This window comes from Schistocerca cancellata, chromosome 2 (genome assembly GCF_023864275.1).
Source record: "Schistocerca cancellata isolate TAMUIC-IGC-003103 chromosome 2, iqSchCanc2.1, whole genome shotgun sequence".
Taxonomy (NCBI): Eukaryota; Metazoa; Arthropoda; class Insecta; order Orthoptera; family Acrididae; genus Schistocerca; species Schistocerca cancellata.
In genome coordinates, this window is record NC_064627.1 from 27,563,247 (window position 1) to 27,578,692 (window position 15,446).

Sequence of the window (15,446 nt, forward strand, 5' to 3'; positions counted from 1 at the left end):
ATTCTAGCATTCAAACCAAGAACAACTGCCAAGATCAGTAGCTTATTGTTAGAAGTAGATATCCTCGGTGTAGCGAAGAAGCTTAAATCTCTTAATAAAGGCAAGCTCTCAGGTCCAGATTGTTTATCAGGCAGGTTCCTTTCAGAGCATGCTGATGCAATAGCTCCATACTTAGCAATCATGTACAACCACTCACTCGTCGAAAGATATGCAACTACAGACTAGAAAGTTGCAAAAGTCACACCAATAGCCAAGAAAAGAAACAGGAGTAATCTGCTGAAATACGGACTCATATCACTTACGATGATTTGCAGCTGGACTTTGAAACATATACTGTACCCTAGCATTACGAAAGACATCGAAGAAAACGACTTTTTTTTGGCAAGTATTCATCACGGATTCAGGAAATATCATTCTTGTGAAAAACGAATATCTCTCTATTCTCACGAAGTAATGTTTGCTATTGACACGGGCTCTCAAATTGATTCCATATTTTTAGATTTCCGGAAGACTTTTGACACTGTACCATACATGAGGTTTGTAATCAAATTCGGTGCGTAAGGAGTATCGCCTCAGACGTGCGACTGAACTCGTGATTTCATTTCAGAAAGGTTACAGTTGGTAGTGAATGACGGAAAGTCATCGACTAAAACAGTAATATTATCTGACGTTACTCAAGGAAGTGTTAAAGGGCCTCTGCTGTTCCTGATCTACATGAAGGACATCGGAGACAATCTGAGCAGCCCTCTCAGATCATATGCACATGATACTGTCATTTATCGTCTTGTAAAGTCACCATGTGATGAAAAGCAATTAAAAATATTTAGATGAAATATCTGTAAGGCGCGAAAAGTGGTAATTAAATAATAGGAAGTAAAAAGGCATCCACACGAGTACGAAAATAAATCTGCAAAACTTTGGTTACATGGTAAATTACACAAATCTAAAGGCTGTAAACTCCACCAAATACATAAGGATTACAATTACAAATGACTTAAATTGGAAGACCACGGACATCATGTTGCGGGGAAGGCAGACCAAAGACCGATTTATTGGCTGGTCACGTAAAAACTCGAGCTAGTTTTCTAAAGAAACTGCTTAAACAAAGCTTGTGCGCCCTCTTGTGTAGTATTGCTGTGCAATGGGGGATCCACATCAGATAGTACTGACTGAGGCATCGAAAAACTTCAAAGAAGTGCAGCATGTTTTGCATTAACGCGAAATAGGGGAGAGAGAGGCACGTACATGACACATGAGTTGGAGTGGTAATACTGAAGCAAAGGTGTTGTCCGTTGCTGGATGGTCTTCTAGTGAAGAATTTCACCTTCGATTGCGAAAATACGCTGTTGGCGCTAATCTACATAGGTAAAGTTGTACATCATCAAAAAATAACAGACATCAGAGCTCGCACAAAAAGATATAAGTGCTCATTTTTCCCGCGCGCCATTCAAGAGTAGAACGATAGAGAAATAGCTTGAAGGTGATTAGATAAACCCTCTTCTACACACTGCATGGGGGCTTGATTAAATTTTTAAGATTATGCAAATATTTTTACTGTCTGTGCGGTTACGCTGTCTCGTAACCGGTTGGCCCTGACCAGTATTAGTACGCAATCTGACTGCATAGAATAACAACAAAGAATGAAAGAAAATTTCTGTTAACACAATTAATTAATTAAGTCCCCAGCAACTATAAAACCTACGAAACAACAAAACACAAGTGTGGCTGTTCTGTGTGTGGAAGTGTGATTCAACGTACACATCTGGCACGGTTCTTCTTCAATAAGACAAGAAATTTTAAGTACCATTTATATTGAAGTAATTAAAAGAATAGAAGTACTATAATTGCGCAAGGAAACCAGAATTACACTCTAATACAAGAACACAAGCCAGATGCTTTGTTGACTGAACCTGTAGTGACACATTATTTAAGACATTTAAATAATAAAAGGAAAAGGGAATTTTTTACCTCATATATATTGACGAAAAGCACTCTGATCGTTACAATATCTCCATTCGAACAAAATCTGCTGTCTAGCCCATCAAAACTGCATAAAACATGGAACAAGCACTCTCCACCACGACTTCACAACAACTCTCCACTACCACCTCTCGACAAGCACTCCCCACTACCACTTCACGACCAACACAGTCCACTGCATCTGAACGACTACTGCCTCTGGAGACGGCTAAATAATACTCTCTGGCGCAATCTCTGGCGCTGTGGCTCAGTGTAGCCACCTTTCAACACTTAATTGTGACCTGAGTAATAATAACTGTTGCGGCCACATGTAGTAAGCATTGCTTCACGCAGTGGAGAATGGCAAAACAGAGGCACGCCAGGACCAAGGCGTTGCGAAATAAGTACACACAGATAGCCTTGCTGACAGCATCAGTCTACCAACCGACTGACGCAAGGACGCACTCAGAGCGAGCGCAGAGCGAAGCCTGGAGAGTGCTGCGTAAGGAGAAGTGAGGCCAGCACACTACGCTGCAATATACTGCGGGAGTAATAACGAAAAGCTGCTACTGAGGGTACAAAACCCCCTCTTGCTGGATATAAATTGTCGAGCGCAGACAGCAACGGACAGAAGCCATTAGAAAGCAGTTCGGATCTGAGGACGGATGTGGTCCGCGTCCGAAAGTTCAATCTTCATAGGTGACGATTCCGGAAGTCTGTTCCAGCTCGCGGGAGTCATCCGTTCGCCGCAGATGTCAACTTCAGCCCTGGAGGTCGGCCCGAGTTCGGTCGGCACCATGGCCGACTAACATCAGCGAGAACTTGCAGCAGGACCGGCCGCAGCGCGGTCTCGGTCACAGGCACCGCCGGGGACTGACGCCCGGACTTCAGAGCAACCCGGCCGCACGGCGCACGGTCCGTCCATGACGGGACCTCGCGCACATCTCGACTGACGGATTCCCAGGCGTCGGTGCAGCAGGCGTCGGCATCTGACCTCACGGCGACGAGTTCATCTGAACCACAGGGCATCATGGCTCCGGCGGAGCACTTGTGGCATGAGGCTCCGGAGTGCGATCAGTGGCGGAGAATCTACACAGCAGCAGCCAGGCGGAGGGATCCGCAGGGCTGGGCAGCGACGACGAGGGAGAAATTGTAAAGAGAGTTCAATAAATAATTGTAATACTCCACGCCGTCTCAGTCTTTGGAGAAGCCACTGTGTCTGCTGCTAACAAGTCAGAAGCCGTACCGTAAAGTTGATGTACACACCTGGAAATTGAAATAAGAACACCGTGAATTCATTGTCCCAGGAAGGGAAAACTTAATTGACACTATCCTGGGGTCAGATACATCACATGATCACACTGACAGAACCACAGGCACATAGACACAGGCAACAGAGCATGCACAATGTCGGCACTAGTACAGTGTATATCCACCTTTCGCAGCAATGCAGGCTGCTATTCTCCCATGGAGACGATCGTAGAGATGCTGGATGTAGTACTATGGAACGGCTTGCCATGCCATTTCCACATGGCGCCTCAGTTGGACCAGCGTTCGTGCTGGACGTGCAGACCGCGTGAGACGACGCTTCATCCAGTCCCAAACATGCTCAATGGGGGACAGATCCGGAGATCTTGCTGGCCAGGGTAGTTGACTTACACCTTCTAGAGCACGTTGGGTGGCACGGGGTACATGCGGACGTGCATTGTCCTGTTGGAACAGCAAGTTCCCTTGCCGGTCTAGGAATGGTAGAACGATGGGTTCGATGACGGTTTGGATGTACCGTGCACTATTCAGTGTCCCCTCGACGATCACCAGTGGTGTACGGCCAGTGTAGGAGATCGCTCCCCACACCATGAAGCCGGGTGTTGGCCCTGTGTGCCTCGGTCGTATGCAGTCCTGATTGTGGCGCTCATCTGCACGGCGCCAAACACGCATACGACCATCATTGGCACCAAGGCAGAAGCGACTCTCATCGCTGAAGACGACACGTCTCCATTCGTCCCTCCATTCACGCCTGTCGCGACACCACCGGAGGCGGGCTGCAGGATGTTGGGGCGTGAGTGGAAGACGGCCTAACGGTGTGCAGGACCGTAGCCCAGCTTCATGGAGACGGTTGCGAATGGTCCTCGCCGATACCCCAGGAGCAACAGTGTCCCTAATTTGCTGGGAAGTGGCGGTGCGGTCCCCTACGGCACTGCGTAGGATCCTACGGTCTTGGCGTGCATCCGTGCGTCGCTGCGGTCCGGTCCCAGGTCGACGGGCACGTGCACCTTCCGCCGACCACTGGCGACAACATCGATGTACTGTGGAGACCTCACGCCCCACGTGTTGAGCAATTCGGCGGTACGTCCACCCGGCCTCCCGCATGCCCACTATACGCCCTCGCTCAAAGTCCGTCAACTGCACATACGGTTCACGTCCACGCTGTCGCGGCATGCTACCAGTGTTAAAGACTGCGATGGAGCTCCGTATGCCACGGCAAACTGGCTGACACTGACGGCGGCGGTGCACAAATGCTGCGCAGCTAGCGCCATTCGACGGCCAACACCGCGGTTCCTGGTGTGTCCGCTGTGCCGTGCGTGTGATCATTGCTTGTACAGCCCTCTCGCAGTGTCCGGTGCAAGTATGGTGGGTCTCACACACCGGTGTCAATGTGTTCTTTTTTCCATTTCCAGGAGTGTAGATATGGATGTAGAGAATTTAAAATATACAGACAGGTGACGTCATCCATAACTGCGACTGTTTCGACAGGTGCACAGTGTGTCATATTCAAGGCACAAATGCGACATTCGGTCGTTCGACCGTCGCACATACTCCCGCATGGAGGGCATAGTTATGGGCGACCGTGGTGAAGAGAAGAAACTGAAAGGCTTGAAAACAAATAAGTCGCCATCTCCGGATGGAATCCCAATTCTGTTTTAGAAACAGCAAACTACGGCGTTAGCTCCTTAATTAATTTACGTTTATCACGAACCTCTCGTCCAGCGCAAAGTCTCAAGCGGGTTGGAAAAAGGCGCAGGTAACTCCTGTGTATAAGAAGGATAAGGGAATGGATCCGCATAACTACAGATCAACATCATTAACTTTGGCCTGCTACTTAATTCTTGAGCATATTCTCAATTCGAATACAATAAATTCCCTTCAGATAAAAAAGCTTTTGTCCACAAATCAGTACGGATTTAGGAAGCGCGCTCGTGAGAGACTCAGCTTGCCCTTTTCTCACATGATATCCTGCGAACCAACGATGAAGTGTAACAGGCAGATTCCATATTCCTACATTTCCGGAAAGCCTTTGACATACTGCCACAGTACAGACTGTTAACCAGGGTACGAGCATACGGAGTGGGTTATTGTTGTCGTCGGCGAGTGTTCATCAGAGACGAGGGACCCGCCATGAGTGTCCCAGCTCAGAGTGATAGGACCGCTGTCGTTCTCTGTATACGTACATACGTGATGTAACGCACAAGGTGGGCGGCAGTCTGCAGCCTTCTGCTGCGGACGCTGAGATGTACGGGAAGAAGTGGAAGTTTGTAGGAAGATACAGGATAACTTTGACAAAATTTCTTGTTGAACTGATGAGTGACAGCTCGGTCTACATGTAAGTTAACGCACATTAGTAGGAAATACAATCCTGTAATGTTAGAATAAAGCATTTGTAGTAGGCTGCTTGACTGAGTACTGTCATTAAATATCTAGCCGTAACATTGTAAAGTGACCTGAAATGAAATGAGTATGCAAGGATTGTAATATGGAAGGCGACTGGTCGACTTCAGATTATTGGGAGAATTTTAGGAAAGTGTGGGTGACAGCGGATATACCGCTAGTGCGGCGCATTCTTGAGTATTCCTTGAATGTTTTGGATCTCCACGAGGTAGAATTAAGGGAAAACAGCGAATCAATACAGAGACGGGTTGCTAGATTTGTTGCCGGTTGGTTTGACAGCATGCAAGTATTACGGAGATGTTTCAGTAACTAAAGTGGCAATTCCTGGAGGGCAGGCGACATCTCTTTCGAGGAACACTATTGAGAAAATTTAGAGGACCGTAATTTGAAGCTAACTGCAGAATGATCTTACTGCCGCAAACGTAACGTAACAAGGACCCCAAGGATAACATATGACAAATTAGTCTCGTACAGAGGCACATACAAAGCAGTTTATCCCCTGTACTATTTGCGAGAAGAACAGGAAAAGAAATGACTAGTTGTTGTACAAAGTACTCTCTGCCAAGCACCACATGGTGGCTTACGGAGTATGTATTTAGATGTAGAGTAAGTAACATAAACTCTTGCCCCTCTGTGTTGTGTGACGAGGGAAGAGCAGGATTCTAAGCAAAATATAAGCAAAAACCTCTTCCTTGATAACGCTAACCCAACAGCTGCAAGTTCATGCAAGAATAAAGTATTGCTGTATTCCACAGGATGATCGTTAGAAAGGCAATGTTCTAACATAACACATTTTCTCGGCTGTTGTAAGTGTTTGTGACGCTCATCCTAAATACACTAGCCCTCTCCATCTACATCAACATCTACATCGGTACTCTGCAATTCACACTTAAGTGCCTGGCAGAGGATTCATCGAACCATTTTCATGATAGAGATACCATTCCATTCTCGAATGGCGCTTGGGAAAAAGGAACGCCTAAATCTTTCCGTTCGAGCTCTGATTTCTCTTATTTTATTCCCATGATCATTTCTCCCTACGTAGGAGGGTGTCAACAAAATATTTTCACATTTGGAGGAGGAAGTTGCTGATTGAAATTTTGTAAATAGATATCACCGCAAGGAAAACCGGCTTTGTTTCAGTGTCTGCCACCCCAATTCGCGTATCATATCAGTGACACTCTCACCCCTTTTGCGCGATAACACGAAACGAGCTGCACTTCCTTGCACTTTTTCATGTCCTCCGTCAATCCTACCTGGTAAGGATCCCACACCGCGCAGCCATATTCCAGCCGAGAACGGACAAGTGTAATGTAGGCTGTGTCTTTAGTGGGTTTGTCGCATCTTGTAAGTGTTCTGCCAACAAAGCGAAGTCTTTGTTTCGCGTTCCCCACAATATTATCTACGTGGTCCTTCCAATTTGAGTTGCTCGTAATTGTAATTTCTAGATATTTAGTCGAATTGAGAGCACTTAGATTTCTGCGATTTATCGTATACCCGAAATTTATCGGAATTCTTTTAGCACCCATGTGGATGACCTCGCACTTTTCTTTGTTTAGTGCCAATTGCCACTTTTCGCACCATACAGAAATTCTCTCTAGATGATTTTGTAATTTATATTGATTGTCTGATGACTTTGCTAGACGGTAAATTACAGCGCCATCTGCAAACAATCTAAGGGGGCTGGTCAGATTATCACCTAGATCATTTATGTAAATCAGGAACAGCAGAGGGCCTATGACACTAACTTGCGGAACGCCAGAGATCACCTCTGTTCTACTCGTTGATTTACCGTTTATCACTACGAACTGTGACCTCTCCGTGAGGAAATCACTAATCCAGTCCCACAACTGAGACGATACTCCATATGCACGCAGTTTGATTAATGGTCGCTTGTGAGGAACGGTATCAAAAGCCTTCTGGGGATCTAGGAATATGGAATCGATCTGAGATCCCTTGTCGACATCACTCATTACTTCATGGGAACGGTATTTTCTGAATCCGTGTTGGTTATGTATCAATAAGTTATTTTCTTCAAGGTGATTCATCATGTTCGAGTACAGTATATGCTTCAAAATTCTACTGCAAGCTGACGTCAGTGATATGGGTCTGTAATTCAGTTACTCCTACTTCTTTTCTTGAATTTTGAGGTGACCTGTGTTGCTTTCCAGACTTTTCGTCAAATGTGCTGTTGTATATGATTGCTAAGAAAGGCGCTATTGTGTCTGCATACTCTGAAAAGAACCTGATTGGTATACCACCTGGACCGGGAGACTTGCCTTTCTTAAGTGATTTCAGTAGTTTCGCAACACCTAAGATATCTCCTTTTATGTCACTTATGCTGACAACAGCTGTTCTGGTTTAGAATTCTGGAATATTTACTTCGTCTTCATTCGGTCCTGATGATCTGACCTATGGATGTCATACCACACCTGCATGGAATACGGTAGATACACGCCTTATTCAAATCAAGATAATCATTTATAGACACTAAAAGTTCCCGACACTTAGAGGTTCCCAGGTAATACGACCATTCCTATTGGAAGTACCTCCTCCGTAAGGCAAAAATGCCGTCAACTTTGGTGCCGTCTCGGTTTTGTCGTCACTCACCCGATTCACGTATGGGTGAAGGCGCAACTTGGGCCCGATCTTTCACCATATACATTCTGGCGAAAGTAGACTTCGAGATGGGCTAACTCATCTGACATACGTTCAGAGTCTGACGTCACTTGGTCCATAACAACCAATATACTAAGTACCCCTTAACGGGAAGTTGGATGGTGACAAATGTCAACCTGAAGTTTTCTTAGAATAAACGGCGTGTCCATCCGTACCCCCTATTGGATTAAATAACCTTGTACAATGCTCCACTTTTGGACTTTCGAAGAGACGGAGAGTTCACTTACCGAAATATCGGCGATTTGACGAAGACATTTTGTATGCGGAAAGAAATTAAAGCTTGACTTCATTTGAGAGGAACCAGAGAAATTTTCGGAACATTTCCCGTCGACCGAAGGAAAACAGATCGTGGCAATCGCCGATAACGCCTTGCAAGGCTAACTGCGTCGACGAATTTAACAGATGCGTGGGAAATATGCAAGCCTTGTCTAATTACGCGAAAAAGTTGTGTTAGAAAAAACGTAAAATATTTTATGTTGATTGTGTTTCACAGTTCTTATAAATTGTGGGAATGATAACATGTAATATATCAAGCTGCAGTTAAGTTTATTATTCTCGGGAGACCGGTTTAGATTAAAGACTATTATCCATCACCAATTGTACCACGTCATGGACACAGGAAAACTGCAGGTGAAAAGCATGTTTGAAAGTTGTAATAAAATTACAAGCAATACTTACAAATTTGTGTTAATGGAAGATTTACATACGTCATAAAAAGACAATGACAAAATACAATATTTGCAAATAATATTCAGTGATGCAGAAGTTGATACATGAACTGACAATTACAGACAGCTCTACGAGGAATACACAAGATAAAACGGTAAAGTATCATGAGCAACCATTAGTGTAAAACAACTCTAATCCGTAAATGCTGTACATGTATTTCTAATAAATCAGCGCTCCTGACTAGTATTACCTTTAAAGAAGGTGGGCAGCGTAGAAAGAAGCTAATGGCCCTAGTGCTTTGGCCAGAGGTCAGATGGAGGAATATCTTTCACTCTCACGCGCCCTGCTGCCACCTTACATGTCAGGTTCCAGTTAGCTGCTCTGGTAGAAAATACACACATAAGAAAGTAGCTTTCGTGAAAGCGCTTTATGAAGACTGCTTTGTTTAATGTGATACATCATATAAAATTAAATTAAATCTGTGGTGGCACTTACAGTGACTCTACAGTTGGCAGCAGTCGAAAACAAGATATCGCGAAGCCTACCAACTTCTATCGTTACGAGTGGAGGAGAACTATGGGGCCAAGCGACAGCTCGATGGGAGCAGCCTCTACACTCGCTTCATCCTAAGTTTAACCATCATACAAACAAACAAACGCACTGCGACTGGCCAATGACTGCAGCACCCCTCCGCTAGGTGTTGTTACGCTACTGGAAACTAAGTCTTGCAACTTACTACGTATTTTGTCGTTACGCTACTGTGAATGAAACTTTGAGACAGTCTAAAGCATTAATAATCTTCAAATTATTTTCGAATTACAGTTTTTGTCGCTTATGCCGTTGTTATTTTTGTTTCAGATAACGTTCTGCAGTCGCGTTCTTTACAGAACCAGTACACCGTACAAAGAATTTTGAACGGTACAGCCGGCCGGAGTGGCGGAGCGGTTCTAGGCGCTAGTCTGGAACCGCGAGACCGCTACGGTCGCAGGTTCGAATCCTACCTCGGGCATGGATGTGTGTGATGTCCTTAGGTTAGTTAGGTTTAAGTAGTTCTAAGTTCTAGGAGACTGATGACCTCAGCAGTTAAGTCCCATAATGCTCAGAGCCATTTGAACCATTTTTTTTTGTTGAGCGGTACAGTTTGGCAGAAGTCCCCAGGCTTCTGGCCAAGTATCAGTACTGGCAACACCAGAGATCAAATAAATAATTTTGTCACAACAATCTTAATTTAAATTCGTTACCAAATAAAGAACACATTTGATTATAAAAGTATCTGTACCGGGATACGAGGACGGCTTGTTACTTCCGGGTGTTGTGTTCAAAGCGAGAGTAGTTTCGTCAGTGAAATGTGAGGTTGTGTATCATCGTTGTTTGTGCCAGCGGTGATGTAACACCTAGTGCGGAAGAATTCAGTGTGTAATGTTTACATCTGCATCAAATTTACAATGAACAGTATGTAGGCAAATGATGTCTTCTAGTAGTTGCATACTACGATGAACGGACTGCAATGGCGAGAAAATTTTGGAATTTGTGTCGGTCTGCTTCGTTTCCTGGTTGTCCACCATCCAGCGGGCTGGGGTTCGATTCCTGGGCGAATAGGAGATTTTCTCCGCCAGTGGAGTGGGCGCTGTCATCATCATCTCATCATCACCGACGCGCAGGTCGCACCATGTGGCGTCACATGAAGTAATTCGTGCACCCAGCAGAGCCTTCGGCCAACAATGCCACACGATCATTTCATTTCGACATTGTTAAGTCTGAAAGTTATGTTCCAAAGGAGCATCCTTTTCTTTCTTTAGTAGGTTAAGAAAAACCAGGTATAGTTCTGAGGAAGGCTGCAGCCCCATAAGGGACGCCCCCCCCTCTACATCTACATCTACATCTACATCTATACTCCGCAAGCCACCTGACGGTGTGTGGCGGAGGGTACCTTCAGTATCTCTATCGGTTCTCCCTTCTATTCCAGTCTCGTATTGTTCGTGGAAAGAAGGATTGTCGGTATGCCTCTGTGTGGGCTCTAATCTCTCTGATTTTATACTCATCGTCTCTTCGCGAGATATACGTAGGAGGGAGCAATATACTGCTTGACTCTTCGGTGAAGGTATGTTCTCGAAACTTTGACAAAAGCCCGTACCGAGCTACTGAGCGTCTCTCCTGCAGAGTCTTCCACTGGAGTTTATCTATCATCTCCGTAACGCTTTCGCGATTACTAAATGATCCTGTAACGAAGCGCGCTGCTCTCCGTTGGATCTTCTCTATGTCTTGTATCAACCCTATCTGGTACGGATCCCACACTGCTGAGCAGTATTCAAGCAGTGGGCGAACAAGCGTACTGTAACCTACTTCCTTTGTTTTCGGATTGCATTTCCTTAGGATTCTTCCAATGCATCTCAGTCTGGCATCTGCTTTACCGACAATCAACATTATATGATCATTCCATTTTAAATCACTCCTAATGCGTACTCCCAGATAATTTATGGTATTAACTGCTTCCAGTTGCTGACCTGCTATTTTGTAGCTAAATGATAAAGGATCTATCTTTCTGTGTATTCGCAGCACATTACACTTGTCTACATTGAGATTCAGTTGCCATTCCCTGCACCATGCGTCAATTCGCTGCAGATCCTCCTGCATTTCAGTACAATTTTCCATTGTTACAACCTCTCGATACACCACAGCATCATCTGCAAAAAGCCTCAGTGAACTTCCGATGTCATCCACCAGGTTATTTATGTATATTGTGAATAGCAACGGTCCTATGACACTCCCCTGCGGCACACCTGAAATCACTCTTACTTCGGAAGACTTCTCTCCATTGAGAATAACATGCTGCGTCCTGTTATCTAGGAACTCTTCAATCCAATCACACAATTGGTCTGATAGTCCATATGCTCTTACTTTGTTTATTAAACGACTGTGGGGAACTGTATCGAACGCCTTCCGGAAGTCAAGAAACACGGCATCCACCTGTGAACCCGTGTCTATGGCCCTCTGAGTCTCGTGGACGAATAGCGCGAGCTGGGTTTCACATGACCGTCTTTTTCTAAACCCATGCTGATTCCTACAGATTAGATTTCTCGTCTCCAGAAAAGTCATTATACTCGAACACAATACGTGTTGCAAAATTCTACAACTGATCGACGTTAGAGATATAGGTCTATAGTTCTGCACATCTGTTCGACGTCCCTTCTTGAAAACGGGGATGACCTGTGCCCTTTTCCAATCTTTTGGAACGCTACGCTCTTCTAGAGACCTACGGTACACCGCTGCAAGAAGGGGGGCAAGTTCCTTCGCGTACTCTGTGTAAAATTGAACTGGTATCCCATCAGGTCCAGAGGCCTTTCCTCTTTTGAGCGATTTTAATTGTTTCTCTATCCCTCTGTCGTCTATTTCGATATCTACCATTTTGTCATTTGTGCGACAATCTAGAGAAGGAACTACAGTGCAATCTTCCTCTGTGAAACAACTTTGGAAAAAGACATTTAGTATTTCGGCCTTTAGTCTGTCATCCTCTGTTTCAGTACCATTTTGGTCACAGAGTGTCTGGACATTTTATTTTGCTCCACCTACCGCTTTGACATAAGACCAAAATTTCTTAGGATTTTCTGCCAAGTCAGTACATAGAACTTTACTTTCGAATTCATTGAACGCCTCTCGCATAGCCCTCCTCACACTACATTTCGCTTCGCGTAATTTTTGTTTGTCTGCAAGGCTTTGGCTATGTTTATGTTTGCTGTGAAGTTCCCTTTGCTTCCGCAGAAGTTCTCTAACTCGGCTGTTGTACCACGGTGGCTCTTTTCCATCTCTTACGATCTTGCTTGGCACATACTCATCTAACGCATAATGTACGACGGTTTTGAACTTTGTCCGCTGATCCTCAACACTAGCTGTACTTGAGACAAAACTTTTGTGTTGAGCCAACAGGTACTCTAAATTCTGCTTTTTGTCACTTTTTCTGAACAGAAAAATCTTCCTACTCTTTTTAATATTCCTATTTACGGCTGAAATCATCGATGCCGTAACCGCTTTATGATCGCTGATTCCCTGTTCTGCGTTAACTTTTTCAAATAGTTCGGGTCTGTTTGTCACCAGAAGGTCTAATATGTTATCGCCACGAGTCGGTTCTCTGTTTAACTGCTCAAAGTAGTTTTCAGATAAAGCACTTAAAAAAAATTCACTGGATTCTTTGTCCCTGCCACACGTTATGAACGTTTGTGTCTCCCAGTCTATATCCGGCAAATTAAAATCCCCACCCAGAACTATAACATGGTGGGGAAATCTACTCGAAATATTTTCCAAATTATCCTTCAGGTGCTCAGCCACATTAGCTGCTGAGCCAGGGGGCCTATAGAGACATCCAATTACCATGTCTGAGCCTGCTTTAACCGCGACCTTCACCCAAATCATTTCACATTTCGGATCTCCGATTTCCTTCGATACTATTGCACTTCTTATCGCTATAAACACGCCTCCTCCTTCACTGTTCAGCCTGTCTCTGCGGTATACATCCCCACCGAATTCACCACTGAGTGATGGATAATAATCTTTGACCGAAACATGTCGCATAACAGCGGCTTAAGGTGTCACATGACGCCATTACCACAAATAAAATTTTGTTGCAAAGAATGGAGAGTAGCTTTTCTCCTTGCTTCAAAATGAACGAGAAACTACTTAAGCAGTATATTTCTCTTTTAGTTTCTTTTATATGTATGGAAGAAAACATACCAGACACGACCTTCTTTGGTGTAAATGTTGTCAATGCATAACCGTAAGTCTCCCAGTGAGTGTTCAAATCCTGGAACAAAAGAACAGTAGGAAATAGAGTGTGCGTCGTGATGTACTCAGCTGCAGATGCAGCTGTCAAAGTGTTAGTGGCTGACTGTGTCAATTAGTGGGACACACAAACGATGGTGTTTCATAGTTAATTTAGAGATATCTGCTTGAGTTTTACCACTTATCTATTCAAACCATGGCAGTTTTCAGGGCTTTAAAATCCCGTCTTAAGGTCTCTGCCAACGGCCTTGCTGCTGTGGTGACAAACGTTCCGTCAGATCACCGAAGTTAAGGGCTGTTGGGCTTGGCTAGCACTTGGATGGATCACCGTCGGGGTCTGCCAAGTGCATTTGGCCGCGGGGTGCACTTAAACCTTGTGAGGCGAATTGAGGAGCTACTTGACAGAGAGGTAGCGGCACCAGTGACGAACACTGACGACGGCCAGGAGAGCGGTGTGCTGACCACATGACCCTCTGTATCCGGATCCGGTGACGCCGAAATCAGAGGTTGACGTGGCGGCCGGTCGGTACCTTTGGGTCATCAAGGCCTGTTCGGACGGTGTTTGTTTGATCTTCAGATGCATGAAACTGTAACATACAAAGGAGAAGAGGGAAGAAGTACGATGTAAAAACCAAAAGGCCGGACTGTCAAACGAAGGTGACTTACTGATCATTTTTTGGTTGTTATTTCGCGGGCTGGACGTTGTGGCCGAGCGGTTCTAGGCACTTCAGTCTGGAACAGCGCGGTCGCAGCTTCGAATCCTGCCTCGGCCATGGATGTGTGTGATGTCCTTAGGTTGGTTAGGTTTAAGTAGTTCTAGAGGACTGATGGCCTCAGATGGTTAAGTCCCATAGTGCTCAGAGCCATTTGAACCATTTTCGCTGGTTACATTACTACACCGACGTTTTGAATTTGTGATGGTTTTTACGTATTTTCATTTTTGTCACTCGAGCCCCTAATGTACCATACATGTGACGATTTACTTAGCATGGTCTATCTTACCATTAATTTTTACCGCTGTTATTACTGTCTTTATGCATTGTTCATTCATACACTAAGCAGATTCAAAAGGGTGCAGGTTGCAGTAAGTACTGGGAGATGAAGATGCTTGCACAGCATAGGGTAGCATGGAGAGCTGCATCAAATCAGTCTCAGGACTGAAGACCACAAATACAACAAAATTCAGGTTGCCTACGTATCATTGCCTTGTTGCTTAAAGCGTCACTTATTGTCACACGTTTCAGAATTATTTAGGCTATCGGCATACCATAACTTTGTTCCCAAATGGTGTATTGTAAGCTGTCTGACCCGTCAGTCCGTATTTCCGGTACATTTTCTTCTAGTTCCGCCAACATAAAGTAATTGGAGTTGTCGCACTGATTGGCCCGCCCACATGTTATGTGTCACCAAACACAACAAGTAAGTCGCCTTGTTTCGACAGTATGCCCTTTTGGTTTATATTTATTACAAATGATTGAAGCGATTTCACAGCTCTACAATAACTTTATTATTTGAGATATTTTCACAATGCTTTGCACACACATACAAAAACTCAAAAAGTTTTTTTAGGCATTCACAAATGTTCGATATGTGCCCCTTTAGTGATTCGGCAGACATCAAGCCGATAATCAAGTTCCTCCCACACTCGGCGCAGCATGTCCCCATCAATGAGTTCAAAAGCATCGTTGATGCGAGCTCGCAGT